The sequence below is a fragment of the Pan paniscus genome, chromosome 7 (genome assembly GCF_029289425.2).
Source record: "Pan paniscus chromosome 7, NHGRI_mPanPan1-v2.0_pri, whole genome shotgun sequence".
Classification (NCBI taxonomy): Eukaryota; Metazoa; Chordata; class Mammalia; order Primates; family Hominidae; genus Pan; species Pan paniscus.
The window spans coordinates 133,708,640-133,725,355 of NC_073256.2; the positions used below are offsets into that span (position 1 = coordinate 133,708,640).

Here is a 16,716-nt window from a genome sequence, read left to right on the forward strand (position 1 = left end):
ACTGAAATCCTTTCTATTACCTCTGTTGATCCAAGTCCACTTTCCTTCCAAGATGATGTCAAATCCTTTTCCACAATGTCACTGCTTAGAAATGCCTATAGCTATATCCGCATGATTTTTTATTGCAAAGTATACATTTCCATCTGTCTAAGATGTTTTATTGCCATAATACTGTAAACTTCATTAGAATGGGGACTTTTAAAATACTCTATAGTGTCTAGTATTAAACTAAGCACATAATAGGCACCTGTTAAATATGAATTTATCCTCTTAGCAAAGTTAAACCACTACATTTCTATTAATATTTTTCTAACTTTAGACATTATTGTATTCACTGAAGTCTCTAGAGTCAGACTGCAAGATTTAGAATCACATTTAGCCCTTTCATTTTCTGGCTTTGTTACCATAGATGAGCTACTTTATTTTTCTGGGTTTTGATTTTCTCAACTACAAAAGGATGATAATAAGAGTAGCTATGTTGCAAGGTTAGTGTCAGGATTAAATGATGGTGCTTAACATAATACCTGGCACATTGTAGTTTTCAATAAATAACATCTGTTGTTATTATTACTACTATCTGTTGCTTATTCTAAACACACATCATTCATGCTTATATGCACTCTCCCAATTAAACATCATTCTTATATTTTTGAATATTTATTTGAAGTTTTACATATGTTTGCCACTTTATTCTTATTAGTGTTACTTCTTATATATCACATCTCCTTCTAGGATCATGTTCCTTTTTCCTGCAGAGCATATGGTAGACACGGAAGTTCCCAAAGTGTGATACAGAGAACTTGCGGGTGCTTGAGACCTTACCAACGGATCCGTGAGGTCAAAACCATTTTCATAAGAACACCAAAAATTATCTGCCTTTTCCCTTCTTACTCTCTTCATGAAGTCTTCCAGAAGTGCATGGCATAGGATATCAAAAGAGATTGAGTGTAAACAAGATATGTGAATTACACTGTCTACTACTAAGACAGAAATTAAAGCTATTTTATTAAAATGTAAAATGATGTCATTCTATTTTTTAAAAATATATAATTTTCATAAAAATGTTGCATTTAAATTAACACATAATAGGTTTACTATTATTTTAAATGAATTGATAAACATTATTTTTAATTTCTCAGTTTTAAAACTTTATATGTAGGCCGGGTGCGGTGACTTATGCCTGTAATCCTAACACTTTGAGAGGCCAACACAGGTATATCACTAGAGCCCAGGAGTTCAAGACCAGCCTGGGCAATATAGTGAAACCCCATCTCTGCCCATGAAAATACAAAAATTAGCCAAATGTGGTGGCATGCACCTGTAGTCTCAGCTAATCAGGAGGCTGAGGGGAAGGATCACCTGAGCCCAGGGAGGTCAAGGCTGCAGTGAGCTGTGATCACGCCACTGCACTCCAGTCTGGGTGACAGAGACCCTGTCTCAAAAAGATAAACAATAAATAAAAAATACATAAATAAATAAAACTTCATATAGTAAATATTGATAGCTACAACTCACATAAACAAAAGTTCTTTAGGCCCCTCAATAATTTTGAAGTGCATGAAAAGGGCTGAAGACCAAAACATTTGGGAAGCCCTACTTTAAAGTTTTCTGCAAACCATGGTTTTGGTGGACTTTGGTAGTAAATTTAGTTTTAACTTTAATTTTTCTGAAAATATCTTTATTTTGCCCTCACTCATGGATGACAGTTGTGCTAAGTATAAAATTAAGCTGAGAGTTATTGTTTCCTCTCAACTCTTTGAAGACAGTATTCCATTGTCTTTTTACTTCTGTTACCGCTGTTGACAAGGATGCTGTCATTTGACTTCCTGTTTTAGTTTAATTGCTCTTTTTTTCTGGTTGCTTTCAAGTTGTTGTTTTTCCTTCTTCTTCAACATTCTGTAATCTCAGAAAAATGTGTCTAGGCATGAATTTCGTTTTTATTTATTCTGCTTAGGATACATTATAGGTTCAAAATCTGAGGATTTATGGGTTTTTTTCATCAGTTCTGGAGAATTCACATCCATTATCACTACTCTTCCATTCTCTATGTCAGACTTTTTCATTCTAGCCTTGATCTAATAAGCTACTTAACAATCTTTTGGGTTTTATTTTTTATGATTTCAACAATGTTTTTTATATTTAGAATTTTTCACTTTTCATTTTAATGTTTTTTCTAACAAATTTTTGTTGATTAGCAAACTCTGCATTTTAACATCTTTGTTACATATAGAGTTGGTACATATAATACTCTACATAATATACTATATGTCTACACTATGTCTGAAAAACTCAAGTATCTTAGGTGCCTAAATATGTTATCCATCAGTTCAAGAAATCTAAATCAGAGTGGCTGCCTCATACATTTGAAGATCTTTGATTGTGAGCTCATTTCTTCATCTTAATTGTATAATTCCTGTACCTCATTGGGAACCGGGGAAACTTTTCTGCAGGAAAGATTTGCTCCTGCAAATAACCAGGGGATGCAACTGACCCAGGTCTACTTTATCTCTGGTGAGTGTCTCAGCTCATCCTGGGAGATCCAAGCTCCCTCATTATTTATCCTGATGCCTGGAAAGTCACCATCAGAAAATTATACCTAAAGATTATGAAACCATGTATACTTTCAATAAGTCTCTGTTAAAAAGCAAATGAGTTCAAGAGGGATACTACTCTTGAGTTATGAGGTGCCTTCCAATAAAGGATCAGTAGACAGATTAATAAGAGCAATATCCTACAAAACTGCTTAGAGCTGAATTTTCAGAGGACATTTCTGCAGGTTCATAATAGTAAAAACTAAGGATCTTTTATATCTATATAGAATGAAGATGACAAATTAATGTCACCTCACATGCCAAATCCAACCAAGTGGCAGTGGTGTACAGAGTGCTATATTAAGGAGTCTGTTGTCTTCTTTGGGCCCAGCAGAAACAAGTGCCATAAAAACTTGGTAATGTAATAAGAGCACTCCTATGTACCAGGCACTGCTCTAATTACTTTGCATGCATCAATTAATTAAATCCACACAATAATCTTATTCTCAGTTTTTATTTTACATTTACAGTTGAGAAGATGGACTCTGGTTAAATAACTTGCCTGAAGCCATGCAGCAAGTAAATGGTGGATCTAAGTGCTGAACATGGAAAGTCCAGCTTTAAGGCTGTCTGCATAATCATTACACAATAGTGCCCCATAAATTAGAGCAGATAAACAGAGTGAAAGGGACAAATCATTCCTCTCTGTGCATACAATGGTGCAAAACTAGGATCTTTACATGTTTTATCTTTAGATAAAATGAGAACTGGAGCCTGTTTCTTATGTTATCTGGTGGTCTCTACTGGTCTAACATCTGGATCAGAAATACAAGGTTCTTCAAATGACTTAGAAATCATTTAGGAAGGCCCCATGCCATGACTGTTGATGGTGACCATCGAGATCAGGTTAATTGCTGGTGCCACTTGCTTTTAACAAAAAGAATTTTCACACAATCAGCAAATAATCAAATAACAGAGGGATCCCCAGCTCCTGGGCTGCAGACCAGTACCAGTCCATGGTCTGTTAGGAACCAGGCCACACAGCAGGAGTTGAGTGGCAGGTGAGTGAGCATTACTGCCTGAGCTCCACCTCCTGTCAGATCAGCAGTGGCATTAGATTCTATAGGAGCACGAACCCTCTTGTGATGTGCACATGCAAGGGATCTAGGTTGCATGCAACTTATGAGAATCTAATGACTGATGATCTGAGATGGAACAGTTTTGTCCTGAAACAACCCCCACCCACCACGACCATTGTCTTCCACAAAACCCATCCCTGGTGCCAAAAAGTTGGAGACCACTGATACAACATACAACAATTAGTACTGAGTGGATCTTCCTGAGAAAATGTTTCCAGTAGAACATTCATCTGGGATCCAAGGTTAAAAATGCACCAGATTTGCCTACAGAACACTTCTTAGAATATTTGTGACATTTTTTGGTTTACAATTATTCCTATTCCTCAGACTATAGAGTCCTCACAGCTAACTTTATAGCACATTCATAACTGCATCCATAGCCTGGTTATATGCCTGACTACTGGTTTCTTCTTCATTATTGTGTATGTAATGAATGAATGCATGGACTGTTAATGTTTAGCCTAAAACCAGAGAACAGTCTGCACATTAATGCAGACTATCTGTGTTTCTATCCTAAGCTTCTCATTGTGCTATCAACACTTCTGGCTCTTAAGAAAGAGTAAAGTGAGACATACTCACACACACACACACATTCTCTCTCTCTCTCTCTCTCTCAGTTTGGCTGATTTGACTTAGCAGAATTATTAAAACTCATCCCACAGACCCCATTTTAGATTTTTAACTGTAAAGACAAGATGACTCTCGGATAAAATTTTCTCCATTTCGGAACTATTTCCATTTGCAATTTATATTTGATTTTGAAATACGTAAAACAGGCATAATTTTTGTCTTAAAATGTATAAATAGGTGGAAGAATATATTTATCTTGTTTTTATTTTATAAAGAGCTCAGTACTATTAAAGCATTCAAAGGAAAACTTACAAGTGAAGAAATACACACATATCTCTGAGTTCCCAGGACCACAAAAAGCAACCACTTGTTTCGCTGATGTTACACATTATGTTTCTAGGATCACGTGTGATGTGTTTCCCACACTTACAGCACCTCTATATGTCTCCCATAAAGTTACGTATAAGGTGTTTTGCTAACTGTAGGATACATATTTGTATCTCTTTATATGCATTCATATTATTTATTCATAGATTCCTCAGATAATAAATTGGCAAGCGTTTTATTTTCCTCGTTCTTATAGGTTTGCATTATAGTATGTTCCCCTTTGGCAAAGGTTTCATAATTACAGATCCTCAAAGGTGTAATCAGAATATATGTGTGTATGTGTGTGTGTGTGTGTGTGTACACAGTCAGGCATTGCTTAACAACAGGAATGCATTCTGAGAAATGAGTTGTTAGGCAATTTTGTCATTGTGCAAACATCATAGGGTGTACTTATACAAACCTGTATTGTATACCCTGCTACAAACCTAGGCCATATGGTATAGCCTATTGCTCCTGTATTAGTCCATTCTCATATCCAGACTGGGTAATTTATAAAGGAAATTATAAATTTCCTTTATAATTATAAAGGAAATTATAAATTCATTGACTCACAGTTCAGCATGGCTGGGGAGGCCTCAGGAAACTTAAAATCATGGCAGAAGGGGAATCAAACATGTTCTTCTTTTTTGGTAGAAGCGAAGTGCCGAGCAAAAGGAGGAAAAGCCCCTTATAAAATCATCAGATCTCGTGAGAACTCACTCACTATCATCAGGACAGCATGAAGGTAACCACCGCCATGTTCAATTACCTCCTACCAAGTCCCTCCCACTACATGTGGGGATTATGGGAACAACAATTCGAGATGAGATTTGGGTGGGGACACAGCCAAACCATATAATTCTGCCTGTGACCCCCTCCTAAATCTTACATCCTCACATTTCAAAACATAATTATGCCTTCCCAACAGTCCCCCAGAGTCTTAACTCATTCCAGCATTAACTCAAAAGTCCAAGTCCAAAGTCTCATCTGAGACAAGGCAAGTCCCTTCCACTAGAAGCCTGTAAAATCAAAAGCAAGTTAGTTACTTCCTAGATACAATGGGAGTACACCATTCCAAATGGGATAAATTGGCCAAAACAAAGGGGCTAGAGGCCCATGCAAGTCCAAAATCCAATAGGGCAGTCATTAAATCTTAGAGTTCCTAAACGATCTCCTTTGACTCCATGTCTCCCAGGTCACACTGATACAAGAGGTGTATGTACGGCCTTGGGCAGCTCCACACATGTGGCTTTGCAGGATACAGCCTCCCTCCCAGCTGCTTTCACTAGCTGGCGTGAAGTGTCTGTGGCTTTTCCAGGTGCATGGTGTAAGCTGTCAGTGGATCTACCATTCTGGTGTCTGGAGGATGGTGGCCCTCTTCTCACAGCTCTACTAGGCAGTGCCTCAGTGGAGACTCTGTGTGGGGGCTCCAGTCTCACATTTCCCTTCTACACTGCCCCAGCAGAGGCTCTCCATGAGGGTTCTGCCTCTGCAGCACACCTCTGCCTGGACGTCCAGGCGTTTCCATACATCCTCTGAAATCTAGGCAGAGGCTCCCAAACCTTAATTCTTGTCTTCTGCACACCCACAGGACCAACACCGTGTGGAAGCTGCCAATGCTTGTGGCTTGCACCCTCTGAAGCCATGGCCTGAGTTGTACCTTTGCCCCTTTTAGTCACGGCTGGAGTGGCTGAGACAGAGGGCACCAAGTCCCTAGGCTGCACACAGCAGGGGCAGCCTGGACCCAGCCAAGGAAACCATTTTTTCCTCCTAGGCCAGGCTTGTGATGGGAGGGGCTGCTCTGAAGGTCTCTGACATGCCCTAGAGACATATTCTTCACCGTCTTGGCAATTAGCATTTGGCTCCTTGTTGCTTATGCAAATTCCTGCAGCTGGCTTAAATTTCTCCCCAGAAAATGGGTTTTTCTTTTCTACTGCATCATCAGGCTGCAAAATTTTCAAACTTGTATGCTCTGCTTCCCTTTTAAATATAAGTTCCAGTTTCAGATAATCTCTCTCAAGTTCAAAGTTCCACAAATCTCTAGGGCGGGAGCAAAATGCTGCCAGTCTCTTTGCATAGATAAGAGTGACTTTTACTCCAGTTCCCAAGAAGTTCCCCATCTGTATCTGAGACCACGTCAACCTGGACCTAATATTGTCCATATTACCATTGCCATTTTGGACAAAGCTATTCAACAAGTCTCTAGGAAATTCTAAACCTTCCCACAGTTTTCTATCTTCTTCTGAGCCCTCCAAATGGTTCCAATCTCTGCCTCTTAGCAAGTTCCAAAGTCACTTCCACATATTTGGGTATCTTTACAGCAGTACCCCTCTCCTGGTACCAATTTACTGTATTAGTCTGTTCTCACACTGCAAATAAAGATATACCCAAGACTGGGTAATCTATAAAGGAAAGAGGTTTAATTGACTCATGGTTCCACAGGGCTGGGGAGGCCTCAGGAAACTTATAATCATGGCAGAAGGGGAAGCAAACACATCCTTCTTCACATGGCAGAAGAAAGGGGAAGAATGAGTGCCCAGTGAAGGAGGTAGCCCCTTACAACACCATCAGATCTCATGAGAACTCACTATCACCAGAACAGCAAGGAGGTAACAGCCCCCATAATTAAATTACTACCTCCCACTGGGTCCCTCCCACTACAGGTGGGGATTATGTGAACTACAATTCAAGATGAGATTTGGGTGGAGACACAGCCAAATGATATCAGCTCCTCAGCTACAAACCTGTACAGCATGCTACTGTCCTGAATACCGTAGGCAATTTAACACAATACTAAATATTTGTGTATCTGAACATAGGAAAGGCACAGTAAAAATACAGTTTTGAAAACTTACAGGACCACTGTCATATATGCAGTCTGTTGTCAACCAAAACATTATGTAGCACATTACTGTATATAATTTTTTCCATCTTTACATCACTTGGGAACATACAATATAATTCAACTATCCATTCACAATAAAATTAGTGAGTTGGATAAAAATTGTGTGGATAATGAATGAAAATCTTAGTTAATAAAAAAAGAAAATATTTCTAAAAGTGCTATGTACATTTCCTGCCTTCTACAACAGATTCCTGTGGACATCATTTAATCTTTTTTTGGTAAATTTAGGATAAAGGTTGCTTATTCCGCATTTTTATAGGACACTTATAACCAAATTTATTCATTCAACAAATGCCTATTGATTGTTTAGTATGTTCAAATGATAAAGTTAGGCTCTGGGCTACAAACATTATTAAAAAAAAAAGGATTCTTTTCTGTCTCAACCATCTCAATAGTCTGGCAGGGAACAAAGTAATGTGTCCCCAGTTAGTTGTAATAATAAATGCAATAGCTTTGGTAGGCCAAGATAGCCCATTGGAAGCAGCTGCAGTCTGAAGCTCTCACAGAGAAGAAAAAAAATGATGAGTAGATTCTACATCTTCAGCTGAGGTATCCAGGTTCTCACTTTGGGACTGACTAGGCAGTCAACACAGCACATGGAGAGTCAGGAAAAGCAGAGTGGGGTGACAGCCCATCTACGAGCAGCACAGAACCAGGAGAACCCCTACCCCCAGCTAAGGGAGGAGGTGAGTAATTTTATGACCCAACCTGGGGAAACCACCCTTCTCCCACAGATCCTTGCAACTCATGGAGCAGGAGATCTTCTTGCAAGCCCATGCCACCAGGGCCCTGGGTCTGAAGCACAGAGCTGTGCAACCCAAATACCAGATACTGGCAAACCAAATCCAGCAGCACATCAAAAAGGTTATCCACCACAGTCAAGTAGTCTTCATCCTCAGGATGCAAGGCTGGTTCAACATACGCAAATCAATAAACATAATGTATCACATAAACAGAACTAAAGACAAAAGCCACATGATTATCGCAATAGATACAGAAAAGGCCTTTGATAAAATTCAACATCCTTTCATGTTAAAAACTCTCAATAAACTAGGTATTGAAGAAATACACCTCAAAATAATAGGAGCCATTTATAACAAACCCACAGCCAGTATCATACTGAATGGGCAAAAGCTAGAAGCATTGTCTTTGAAAAATGGCACAAGACAAGGATGCCCTCTCTCACTACTCCTATTCAACATAGTATTGGAAGTCCTGGCCAGGGCAATCAGACAAGAGAAAAAAATAAAGCATATTCTAGTAGGAAGAGAGGAAGTCAAATTGTCTTTGTTTGCAGATGACATGATCCTATATCTAGAAAACCACATCATCTCATCCCAAAAGCTTCTTAACCTAATAAGAAACTTCAGCAAAATCACAAGATACAAAATCAATGTGCAAAAATCACAAGCATTCCTACACACCTACAACAGACAAGAAGAGAACCAAATCATGAATGAACTTCCATTCACAATTGCTACAAAGAGAATAAAATACCCAGGAATACAGCTAATAAGGGAAGTGAAGGACCTCTTCAAGGAGAACTACAAACCACTGCTCAACGAAATCAGAGAGGACACAAACAAATGGAAAAACATTCCATGCTCATGGAAGAATCAATATTGTGAAAATGACCCTACTGCCCCAAGCAATTTATAGATTCAATGCTATTCCCATTAAACTACCATTGACATTCTCCACAGAATTAGAAAAAACTATTGTAAAATCCTTATGGAATCAAAAGAGCACAGATAACCAAGACAATCCTAAGCAAAAAGAACAAAGCTGGAGCCCGTATAGCCAAGACAATCCTAAGCAAAAGAAGAAAGCCACTACCCAACTTCAAACTATACTACAAGGCTACAGTAATGGTAGTGGTACAAAAACAGAACAAAGACCAATAGAATAGAATAGAGAACTCAGAAATAAGACCACACAGGTACAACCATCTGATTTTCAACAAATCTGACAAAAACAAGCAATAGGGAAAAGATTACCTATTTAATAAGTGGTGCTGGGAGAACTGGCCAGCCATATGCAGAAAATTGAAACTGGACCCCTTCCTTACACCTTATACAAAAATTAACTCAAGATGGATTAGGACTTATTTGTAAAACCCCAAACTATAAAAACCCTAGAAGAAAATCCAGACAATACCATTCAGGACATAGGCACAGGCAAAGATTTAATGATGAAACCACTAAAAGCAATTGCAACAAAAGCAAAAATTGACAATGAGATCTAATTAAACTAAAGAGCTGCTGCACAGCAAAAGAAACTATCATCAGAGTGAACAAACACTCTACAAAATGGGAGAACATTTTTGCAATCTATCCATCTGACAAAGGTCTAATATCCAGAATTTACAAGGAACTTAAACAAATTTACAAGAATAAAATAAACAACCCCATTAAAAAGTGGGTAAAGGACATGAACAGACACTTCTCAAAAGAAGACATTCATGTGGCCAACAAACATATGAAAAAAAGCTCAACACCACTTACCATTAGAGCAATGCAAATTAAAGCCACAACGAGATACCATCTCATGACAGTCAGAATGGCAATTATTAAAAAGTCAAGAAACAACAGATGCTGGCAAGGTTGCAGAGAAAAGAAAAGAAACGCTTTTACATTGTTGGTGGTTATGTAAATTAGTTCAACCATTGTGGAAGACAGTGTGGCAATGCCTCAAAAATCTAGAAGCAGAAATACCATTTGATCCAGCAAACCTATTACTGGGTATATACCCAGAGGAATATAAATCATTCTATTATAAAGATACATGCACACATATGTTTATTGCAGCACAATTCACAATAGCAAAGACATGGAATAAACCCAAATGTTCATCAACAGTAGACTGGATAAAGAAAATGTGGTACACATACACCCTGGAAGACTATGCAGCCATAAAAGGGAACAAGATCATGCCCTCTGCAGGGACACGGATGGAGTTGCAAGCTGTTATCCTCAGCAAACTAATGTGCAGGAACAGAAAACCAAATACCGTATGTTCTCACTTATAAGTCAGATCTGAACAATGAGAACACATGGACACATGGGGGAGAGCAACACACACTGGGGCCTGTCCACAGGGGCGGGGGAAGGGAGAGCATCAGGAAGAACAGCTAATGGGTCCTGTGCTTAATACCTGGGTGATGGGTTGATCTGTGCAGCAAACCACCGTGACATTCGTTTACCTATGTAACAAACCTGCACATCCTGTGCATGTACCATGGAACTTAAAATCAGAGTTGATAAAAATAATAATAACAATAATTAATGTAATCAATCATACATTAAAGAAAAATTTTTAAGGAGGTGATATTTTGCCACGTAGCCTGGTCATCAAAAAACAAAAATATTCTAGCAGATATAAAAGAGGATTAAGATACCCTAGGCAGGGAATAGAACACACAGCTGAAGCATAAATTTGAAGAGATGATAAGGAGATGTGCTAAGCGGGAGAAACAGTAAAGACAATATGAATAATGGTTAGTATCATGAATTTGGAATCAGATCAACCTGATTTCAAATCCCAATTCCACCACCTAACTTCACACTTAAGTAGGTTTTACCTTTTTGAACTTGTTCATCTGTAGTTGTTGTGAGAATTAGATAATGAATGTTAAACATGTAGCTTAGGTCCTAACACCCAGTGGAGAATACTTGAAGTTGTTGTTATTGATATTATCATTCATGTTGCTATTATTAGAAATGACTCACATTAATGTCTTCAAGGATAGGTCTCTAAAGGCAGTGTCCCTAAGGCATGCTTCCTCATGTAGTACCCTTGAACCAACAGCAACTCTCTTCCCCCTTGTCCATCTACCACCATCACAATGGGCCCCACAAGCAATGCCCATTATGCCTGAACGTTTCTGATTTCATATCTTGGTAAAATATTTCCCCAACTCCTACTTTTTCAGAGCTCTACTTTCTAAGAAAGAGGGATAAAATTAGAAAAAAAAGACAACCTTATCTGTGCTAAAATAAAAATAAACTTCAGTTGAGTGTTCCTACCCTTGCAGGATGTTTCTATGCACTTTAAATATGCTCTTACTGAAATGATGTCTTAGGCAAAGAATTCACTGTAATGGTGAGAATCTCAAATGCAACGGCAGGCCTGAGGGAGAAATTTCCACACAAACATTTCGGACCCCTCTAATGAATTATGAGTAGGTGGCTTCCTCTACCAACATGAAGAGCCATCCCTGCAGAAAACATTGCAGCTGGGTTCCAGTTTTGCATTCCATACATTTCCATTAACGTGGGTGGAAGATTTCATGGTACTATCTAGTTTATTCTTAGCATGTGTGGGTCATGCATTATTCAGCATTATGAGACATCTATTTGAATAATAAGGTTAAAACTATTTTTAAGGCCATGGCTAACAAAGCTCCAAATATTATTAAAAATGGAGCAGATGAAGCCATGAATACTCACAATACACAAGTAATAAAGTGAAGAAATTTTTATAAGGGAGCTAAGAGGAATCCAACCGGTTCCCCCAATCTGTGAAACTCCAAACCTCGCTGTGCCTGAAGACCTTGGAGAGACCCAGTTGATGCCAACTCATTTTTCTGCAGAACCAGTGGGTGTACTCTCTGCCCACACCAGATTTTTCAGTAGCAACATTTCCAAACAAACTACTAGTTTTCTAGGATCAGATAAAGTTACAAGCATCCATAAATAAGAACTTCTTAATATAATTATGAGTCTTGCTTTGGAGGGAGGAAGGGATGCAATGGAGTGATCATCAGCTGGGTCATTAAAATAATTCAGTTGCAAGTTGCTTAACTGAGGACTCCCTACTCCACAACTTCTACAAAGTAAATCTGGGCTAGAAGGTGATTGGTTAATAATGTGATCGGTGTGGCTGGCTGTCTCAAGGTGCTTTGATAAAAATGTATTTGTGCTAAAGACACTATTTATTATAAGTCACATAAGGGTGTGGTGTTTCAATGTTTCCATGTTTAGCAATTATAAACTGAACCTATTAAGTGCTTTTTAACCAACCCAGAAAGCAGACAAACTTAAAATAAGCCCAGACTACATGCTCTCTATAGACACCCTTTTTTTCTGGTCTTGATTTTGCAGCTAAAATGTCTTCAATCCCTCTTGCCATTGACACCTTATAATCTTTATATGGAAATCTTAAGCAAAAATAAATACTAAACTTGATAACCTCTGCTTCAAATAGAAGATAGTGGTATTGAGATAAAAGAAGCAAACTGTTAATACAAGTAAAATTAAATCTGTCCAGGAACCTTTATTTTAGAAAGATTGGTATTCAAATCTTGATTCCTTGTGTTGAAACAGATGGGCTTAACAGGATAATTCCTACAGTATATCACTTAAAAATTCACTATTTATGCGAAGGATTTATGTTTCCAGAGTACCAGTAAAATGCCTTTGCTCTTCTTTTCCCACATGTCCTTGAACATTTCAACCACTTTTGTGGTCTCAACTATCACCCCAAGGTGAATTAGTTCTATATTCACATTTCCTTTTGCACTTGCTTTAGTTTAACAGCGTTTCTGCCTACTGGTTCTGCCAGCTGTGTCTCTGCCATTAACCTCAAGCTCAAGCTGGTTGAAATGATTCATCCCCTTATCCAATAATTCAGAGAAACTTCTGGGCTCCTAATTGTTCTCAATAAAAATCTCCATGTCTGGAATCACAGAGACACAGAATTGCAAAGTCACCCTTCCTTTTCCTTTTTCCTCTTTCTCTACAGCAGAGGTTCTCAACTTCTGCTTTATGGATATTTTGAGTCTGAAATTTCTTTGTCTGCAGAAAGGAAGGCTAGAGTCGCTCTGTGTATTTTACAGTGTTTGGCAGTATCCCTGGCTTCTACTTACTTGTTGCCAGTGGCTGTATCCAATCCCCAGGTTATAACAACCAAATATCTCCAGACATTGTCAAATATTCCTGGGGGGTAAAATCACTCCCCACCTCCAGTCACTTAGTTGCCTAATAGCCAAGTGAATTTTCCCTATTCTTCTCTGTTAGCTTCTTCACATCAGTCCTTGCTATCTCATTACTGTGCCAGCCCCCGGGGAGAACAATCAGTGTGTGCTGTCTTTTTGCAGTACATTTTAGTGATGTAATAGGCAGTGTGTACCAAGACATGCCAAACTCAAAAACCAATAACCAATATGGGAGAAAGAAATTCAGAAAAGAAATCTTGGAAATATTTCTGGTAACTCAGAAGTCCTGAATAGATTTTTTTTAATTGGAGTCTGAGGATTTTAATGTTGACTTCATCTCTAGAAATTTAAAATCATGATTTGGGATAGAAAGGACCAAATAAGAAGCCACTATTTAGCCATTGTCTATGTGAGTTAATTATTTAAACAATCTTAAAATGTGAAGCTCTTTATAGCAAAGAATGTAAGTATGCACAGTAGAAAGAACATGGTTTTAGGATATTATTAAGGTAGTGAATCCCACCTTTGATAATGTGCTAGTGAAAGATAAGAATATCTAACTCTACCAGACTTGTTCTAAGGACTAGAATAGTGAATTACTATTTCTATATTCCATCTTTTACCAGAACAAACTTGAGATAATTCAAAATGTCACATGCTTGGCACATAGCAGGTGTTCAATAAATGTAAACTAAAAATAACATTAGTATTTCATACTGAGCCTGTTACAATGACTTTAAAATGAAATTATATGTGATCCTGTGACTGTTCCATGAGGAATCACATTAGACAAAAACAATAGTGCTGAGAAAGCAGTCAGAATTTCCTGGGGGGTGTAGGGAGAAACAAGAATAGGCTTGGAGTCAAACAGTAGGTCCTCCTAGGTCCATAGACTACTATAAATTAATGATGATAATAAACTGACTTGAAATTCAGCATCAAAAGTTTACTAGCACCCCAAAGATCTTAACTGATAATCACATTAACCCTCTTATGAAAAACAGATTACAATAATTATACTAGATCTTTGAGAATCCACCTGAGTGACCTTTCTATTACATATGCAACAAAGACCAAGAAAAAAGGTCCAGAGAAGCAGAAAACATGCTTGCAAGTGTGGTGTCACACAATCCAAGAAAGGAAATGCCTCAAATAGTACGAATAGTCATCAGGACCAAGTGATGCTGAATGATTAAATAAGCAAAAAATTCAAAGTGCCCTGCTGGGCTGAGAGTCATGGAAATCATAAGAGCAAGTGGAATTGCTGGTTAACACAAGCAATTTCAGTGGGATGGTAACAGTGGACACCAGATTTCAGTGTTCTGAGAAAAGAATGAGAGGGAACCAAGGAGAGATTGTAAGTGTACATGACACTCAAATGAGTTTGGCAGTGAAAGATAAAAGTGAGTTGGAAGGTGCTGTAGAATGAAGGGAGGTTCTCCTGGAAGTTCAGAAAAACTCACTCACATTTAAATACTTAAGAGAAGAAGCATGTTGAAGTTACATGAATAAGAAGAGAACAATAGAATACAATTCCAGGAGAGGTAAAAAGATAGGTGATCTAGAAGAATGGTGGTGACATTAGGCTTTGATGATACAATGAAGAGGATGGATTTGTCATTCACAGTAGCAAGTGGGAAGGAGAAGAGGATGGGGACCTGGCCACTGAATCAATCCTGGCCACTGAATCAATCACAGGACATTGAAGGAGTTCCAATCTGATGGCTTCTATTTTATTCCTGAAGAAGTTTTTCTCTCACTCATTCCTCTGACTTGTAAATTAAACAGGATTTTTTTCTTTTATCCATTTTCCATTTGGAGAAACAGAGGGACAAAAATGGTCAATGGTTAAATAACTTTGGTTGTATGTATCCCTTTTGATAATCCATGATTCTTCTTTTAATCTATGAATCCACCCATAATCCACAGGTACATACACACTGAGAAGTATGCACACATAACAGTTTCTAAGCTGTGCTCTGATTCGTTAATAGTTTCTCAAGTTGGTAACATTTATATTTGAGTTACAAATGGGTAAAATATCTACTCAAATAACATGTGATTTTAGTGCGGCAGTATTGAAGCCAATGTCTCATGTAAAGATTTAGGGCTTTTTCATCAAGACACTGTATTGGAAAATCGCCTGCTAAGAATGTGGTCATTACCGTACATTTTGTGTGCAAAGCAAAGGTGGTTGATACTGTACCTTGGCGAAGCTGCCTTAACCACCTTTGTCGCTGCCCAGGTGTTTCCCATGCCTGTGGCAGACTTAGAAGGTGGAGGAGTGGAGCCTGCCAGACCAGTTGCAAAGTGCAGAACATGCCTCAGGGCCTTCATTCACAATCCAATTTGCCTTAGTGCCTGTGCCCAGCCTTAGCACTGGAAGGCTGACCTTTCGACACAGGTAAGTTCAGCAACAATCACTTGGCTACAGCCAGAGATTCTGCCTGGTGCCAGGAATTCTATGGTCTCCTGGGTGACGGCCACTTGGTGGCAATTTTCAGAGTTCTGCTCTGGCACAGAATAAGGCTGTGCGTGTGTGTGTGTGTGTGTGTGTGTGTGTGTGTGTGTGTGTGTGTGTGTCTTTTCCATAGTTAACATTCAACACTTGCTGGAAGGGAGAGTGAAAAAAGATATAGAGTTGGAATAAAAACACCGGTGTATCTCTCTTCTCTCTTTCTAGCCTATTGTCATAACACTCTGGCTCTGCTCTGACTTCAATGACAGTGAAAAGCAAAATGGAGGAAAGGGCAAAGGAAGATGGGAGAAAGATAAAAGGAAGAAAGAAGACAGAGAATTCTGAAACTTGGAGGCAAGAGAGGGCAGAAGAGGAAACGCTGAGTTAAAATATTATCCTGGAATAAGCCCCACATGTCTTTGGGTAGAATGTCAATTCACCCCTTCTGTCTCTACTTTCTTCCAATTCAAACCTTGGGCACACTGAAGTGGACACACAAGAAAAGTCTTTTGTTATCATTTTTACACCTTCCATATTTGTGGTCTTTGAATTCCTCTAATAAATTTCCCTCTATCAGTGGAATAGCAAAACTTTTCATGATGCTTCTTAAAGTATTTTTAACTCAGGTCTACACAACACAAAGATAATTGCTTGGTTAATATTACCAGTTGGACAGATAAGTAGATAACTCAAGCCAAAAGTATTTCTTTGCCTGATGACCAAAAATCCACTTCACACTGAGCTGAAGGGGAAAAAAAGAGGCAAATATTAATAACAGTCAAGGGCATATACTTTGTTATGAAAGACGTTCC

The 16,716-nt window shown here is 38.4% G+C and overlaps 1 long non-coding RNA gene across 1 annotated transcript in view; it reads right to left on the minus strand.

Annotated features, from left to right (window-relative positions):
* LOC134731000 (uncharacterized) overlaps positions 1–15,910 on the minus strand; it is a 68,664-nt gene extending 52,754 nt beyond the window's left edge. Inside the window, exon 1 of the long non-coding RNA XR_010113016.1 lies at positions 15,653–15,910. This is a non-coding gene — a long non-coding RNA (uncharacterized LOC134731000). The remainder of the gene's footprint in view (positions 1–15,652) is intronic.
* Between the last annotated feature and the right edge of the window lie 806 nt (positions 15,911–16,716).